Here is a 6,000-nt window from a genome sequence, read left to right as displayed (position 1 = left end):
GCTCAATAATCACGCACGGTTCATGTTCTACGTTGGTTTACGTGTTATTTGCGTGGTTTTAACGTGGTTCGATACATCTGTGAAAATTTCATGTAAATACCTCAACTTTTCTCACTTTTTCCACGTTAATTCTGACCAGTTGTCCTCAGTAAGCGGTGGCTGCGTGACACGGCCTTGAAGAAGATCAGCAGCTCCGCTTTGAGCGTTTTCGGTCAGGACGGCTTATTCTTTTTACTCTGCAAATCCATATCATTTCATAAACATAAATAAAACCACGTTTGGCAAAAACAGCTTCTCATCAACAGTTTTCAAGCTGCTGTCAATCCAGCAAACCCATCAGAAAGGATCTGTTTGAAGTCAACATGATCACATCACACGCCGAGCAAAGTGCTCAGTTCATAAATCAGGAGTGTGGCGGAGCAGCAAAGCCTCTCTGCATCGTTTCTTCTGGCAGAATAAACTCCAGCACGCTGAAATTAAATTGTGTGAACTAATAAACTGAGACTCAAACATGCCGTGTGACCTTGATAATACATTTAGTTCTTCATTTGCAACAAGATTCAGAAATAAATCAAACTGTAACTGGCCACAGATATCATTAAATCAAGGTTATTTCCCACAGAATCATAGGCTCACCCCCCACCGCTTCAATAAACCCCCCATCATCTGCTACACAACTTCACGTACAAGCCCCCCCCCCAGCAGGGTTACCAAACAGTCCTTCATTACTACCTGAACAATCTTCTTCCTCCTACACAATTAGCACCGGCGCTCCCAGTGGAGCGGAGGTGGCACTGAGCCTCCGTCTGTCTGCCCCCCCCCAATTTACAACAGCCGGCAAAGTGAGTTTCCAAGAGCCGGCGGGAAGGAGAAGAGGCGGCTGCAGAGGACAGCATCAGATCTGAGGACACCGAAAACTGAGAGACGTTCAGCCTTTCTGTTTCCCCTGCAGACGGTCAGACTGCAGCTCTGCAGCATCTCTGTGTCTGAGGGAACCACAGCTGAAGGACTCCAGGAATGGTCCTGTGCGGGATGGACGGCTTTGTCACTTACACCAAACAGCAACTGTCTGACTAAAGCTGTCCAAGACACACATGTGCTCTCCCCTTAAAGGGTCTACATCAGGCAAACAAAAGTGTTTTATAATGTTCATTCCCCGTCCGTTCACGCAGTTACCTCTGAAAACCTGCTCTCTGAGCACCGCCCAACCCCTGAAAACGGGTGGACGCGCACATTGTGACATCACAAAGTGAGGAACCGCCCCTTTTAGAAAGACTCTGTGCTGCCAGCTCCGCCCCCAGGCTAACAGACACACCCACTTCCTCTGTGAAATCGGCTAAACGCTTTTCCTTTCATATACACAATGTACACATCCATCGCTGTAAAAGATCAGATGCCGACTCTAGGATGATGTCATGCACACAGACCCGGACAATCCCAAAACCCGCAGGACCAGGGTTAACCCCCCCACATTCGGGTGCAAGCGACTAAGACTAAAACATGGCATTATGGAGTAAAATTAAAATACACAAGTGTAAGTTTAAACGTCTGTAAAGTCAATCTTTACGTTGTTCTGACGGCAGACGCACTGGATCTAAACTTCTTTGACACCTTTTTTTGAGAGAAACAAACAAGTTTAAAACTACAAACATCCAATATTTTTCAAGTTTCTTTCAACTGTTAATTTAATTGTAATATTTTATTATACTATTGTGTTTGTAGACCTCTCAGTTTCCCTTTTCTTTATCAAACACATTTAACTTTTTGGATCCATCATCTGTTTGTTGGTGAAACTCCGTCTAAACCTTTCGTTTTAGGGTTTTTGCATCAGTTTCAGGATCGACAGCAGCAGCATCGTTCAGGTCAGTTTCCATCTGGACTCAAAGACTGTGAGAGTCGTCTGGACGGTGAACGTTCCTCATTCCTCTGCGAGCTTCTACTGTAGGAAGATGACGGCGTGAAGGACGAGAGCTACGGCAGCCCACATGACGGTTCTCAGAGACGAGAGCAAGTTGGTGGATTTGCTGGTTCCCAGGTTCTGGCTGAGTTTTCAGCACATCAATCATTCTGACGTGATTATACTTATATGTGCTGTACCTCCGCAAAGCGGTGCGTCGTTTCACTGCCGAATCGTCTGTTTGCTGCGATTTCAGGACCCGTGGCTCCGCGGCTCGTTCCCGCCCTCTGAGGCCGGCCCAGCCCAGGTTGAGAACCACGTTCCTGTCGGGAAACGGATGAGGAACACAAACAAGACGAGCAGTAATGTGCTCATCCATAACGCGCTGTGCAAATATCCCATAATTACTGTTGGCGTCAGAGTCCAAGCATAGATTAGCATTGATCATCACAGCTCCCATCACGCTCTAATGAGCCCACTTAGCTCTGGCGGCTAGTTACTGCAGAGTGATTCCATCCACGGCTCCATGTGTCAAAGTGATGCTGCTGCCGGTCCGAGCAGAGACCCGGACCAAAGGTCATCCAGAGGTGAAGCCGCTCCAGCTTTGTCTGCAGATAAAAACACATTTGCTCAGTTTTCAGAAGAACCCTCAGCTGAACGGAAACGGAACAATCGTTTGCATTCCTTTACAAATCACTTTGGTCACTTGGTGAAGCGGCAAATTAGTACGAGAAAACGACTGTAGGAGAGGGTGGGTCTACAGCTGGTGGGGGCTGAGGTCAGGTCTGCTCCAATGCAAAGCAGAAACCCTGTCCTGAGGTCTGACAGCAGCAAGGTTTACGGCTGAAGTGAAGGGTTTTGAACGTACATCCAGACCTGATCACCTGATGAGGGAAACAACTTCATCAGATTCTCTCTGAAAAGATGCATCTGCCCCTTTGGAACTCCAGAGAACCTCGGGCAGAACCGTCATCCACTCAGGGAAGAAACCAAGAAAACAAGCAGGACCCATCCAGGTGAACGTGGTCAGAAGGTCCGGTCTGACCTGACTGCATTCAGGATCCATGGAAGAACAACAAGGACGCAGAGGAACATCTGCATGATCCACTAAACATCTGGACTAAGATCTTCCTGGAAGGGGAGTGGCCCCAAACATCTGGACTTAACAGTCAAGCATGGAGGTGGTGATGTGATGGTGTGGGGCTGTTCTGTAATGGAAAATCCTGAAGGCGGTTTTATTCTCTCAGTTTGGATTTTTTCATGAAGAAAAACATGAAAATTCCAATAATTTCACAATAAAATGACGTCTGAACTAAAACTTTGACAGGCAGTTGTTGCTGCTAAAGAGAAACGATCCAGACGACCTGACGAGAAACCAGGTGAAATTTGTGTTCTGACTCAGAAAACATTCTGAAAATGCTGAACACTTAAGTTGTTTGTATGATTCAGGGATGCCTGCCTTTGTTCCAAATCTACATTTCTGCTGTGGACGATTCGGTTGAGTCAATACTTGGATTTTTTTTCCTCTTCATGTTCGTCCTGTTCAGCAGGTGAACCACATTTTTGATTTTTGAAGCTCTGAACACGCCTACATAAAACCCACAATGGGGAGCACAGGTAGACAGGAACCCCCCCAGACTCCCCCGAAAAAGGAGACCAGACAGACCCCCCCAGATAAAAGGTCTGCCACTGCCCAACGATCGTAAAGTACTTTCCCCCTCGGATCAGTTTAGGGCCACCCCAAAGGCGCCTGCACACACCGGCCCAGTGAAGGGTGGCGGCAGAGGGCTGACCCCCCATCCCCAACGAAGAAAGAAAGTCTCCCCCCACAGAAGAAAGAATGGAAAGGCCAGCTCTGTCACTGAAATGCATGGGTCTGAAATCAGCCCCCCGGGGATACAAACACCCCCTGACTCAGATGTTAGATGATTCTTTACTGTATAAACCACAGTTAACCCCCCCCATGCAAGGGCCCTGTTATTGGATGCAGCAACTTTTTACATTTCTGACTTGGTTTCCAAATGTGATCCGTTTCCCCCTGAAACAGCCGTCTGTGAGACGAATGTTGAATATTCAGACAGATGGAAGGTTTTGTGACTTTAGAAAAAGCTGAACGTTTGAAGCTAAATGATGTTCAGACGTGTCTTTTTCTACATTTGTTGTGTCTGTTTGGAGGTTGACACTCCTGAATGGAAGCTGACACCGACAGGAAAGCGTTCCCACACTGCCGCCGTCGCCCCTTTAATTGGCGAGGAAAGACGGCGTCCGGAACCAATTAGGCGCCGGCGTGACCGGGGGTCAACGAGGAAGCTCAGCTGAATCCGAGGAGGCCGACCTGCAGCTGATCCGCCGCGTTCTCACGACCACGAAGCTAGCAGAGTCTCACACATGCCAGGACGCATTAGCAGAGATGTGAGCACGCCGTTCAAGATTGTCTCACGAGGGGGAGGGCTGTCCCCCCCCCAGGAAAGAGGGACAAATGTCTCTGTAAACAGCAGCAGTAATAACATCCTCATCTTCTGGTCCTCCAGAGCGTCAGAACCGGGCATCAACAGGACAAACTCTGCTCCACCTCCACCTGGAGCAGATGGAGCTGCTCCCCCACCCTGATGGACACAAACAACATCAGCTTTCAGCTCTGAAGGTGTAGCTCTGCTTTACATCCTGGGTCAGACTCATGGATGCAGCGTCTGAACAGGGTGAAGCAGAAGCTGCAGAGACGCGACACAGGAGGGGGGGTCAGAAACAAGGCACCTGGAGACTAATTATAAATGACATCCTGAGCCTGTTATCAGTTTGTACCCGCTCCAGCAGGACTGACTGAGACCAAGGGCGAGGCGGTTCAGGATAACGTCAATTATTCAGAGAGGAGGAGAACAGGGGGGGGGGGGGGGGGTATCTCTGAAGAGCTGATGTTCAGGGAGGAGAAGGATGAACAATAATTCAGATTTTTATTAAAACACTTCCAGCCTAAAACCTTCTGTGGGAATGAAACCAAACACTGTAATAGCGGAAGAACGGAGCTACTTTGGCTTCATGCGACAAGAACACACATTTAAAATAGCTCTGTTAATACTTAGTGTCGATTTAGGAATGTCTTTATCAACAATCTGCAGAAAAGGCAAAAAACACGTCAACTTACAGTTTCTTAAAGGCACCAAAGTTAAAACTAGTAAAGTTGGAGACGCCCAAGTCTGGTTCTGTTTTAAAGGGGCTTCAGGAATACAAACTAAATCCAAGGACTGTTTTTAAAAACTAACTAAATATGGCCGACAATAAATCAAATGGCTAATGTTTTGTACTTTTATGGCGTGTGACCACATTGTTTTGAGGCCCAAAGCGCTTTACAGTCACACACACATTCAAATTCTGATGGTGGCTCCACTCCTGAAGACTGGCGCCAACTTAGAACCGCCAGGAGCAACGTCTGGTTCTCTTTAGCCAGGTTTCCACTGAGCGGTCCGGTCCAGTTTGGAACGGTCCAGGTTATTCAGGTGAGCGTTTCCACTCAAACTTGGACTGTCAGGGCGCATGCGGGGTGAAGCTAACAACAATTACAAAAGAGGAATACGCCCGCTTTCTTGGAGCTTTCTTTGGTTAAACTTCAGCCAATCAACCGGTTTTAAAAGTGACGATTTTTCTATGAACATACAACCGACAAAAAAAAAAAAAAGGACGGTTCGGTTCGGCTTGACTTTATAATTGAAACACTCAAAATATCGGACTGGACCGGGCCGGACTACACCGCCTAGTAGAAATGAGGCTTTTGACACATATGGAGGAAAGGTAGGAAATTAACCTTCAATACTTTAATCAGAGGTCAACCGCTCTACCTCTGCGCCATGAAAATAAAGGTGTTTAAAACTATGTTTTACCAAGAATTGTTGCAAAAATTCTATAAGTGATGAATCTCCATAAGTGAACACCTCCACACGGAACACTGCAGAAAGATCCATCCCATAATATCCAACTCATCAAAAGTGAAGCTTTTTTTTCTTGCTTCCATAAAGTAGCAAGTCTGTCTCCCGCTTTGGTGAGTTACCTCACCGGTGTTTCACAGATCCGACTTCATTCTTTTCTGATTTCCTCGATTTTTCACGGCG

The sequence above is a fragment of the Oryzias latipes genome, chromosome 8 (assembly GCF_002234675.1).
Source record: "Oryzias latipes chromosome 8, ASM223467v1".
Taxonomy (NCBI): Eukaryota; Metazoa; Chordata; class Actinopteri; order Beloniformes; family Adrianichthyidae; genus Oryzias; species Oryzias latipes.
This window is presented reverse-complemented; position numbering follows the sequence as displayed.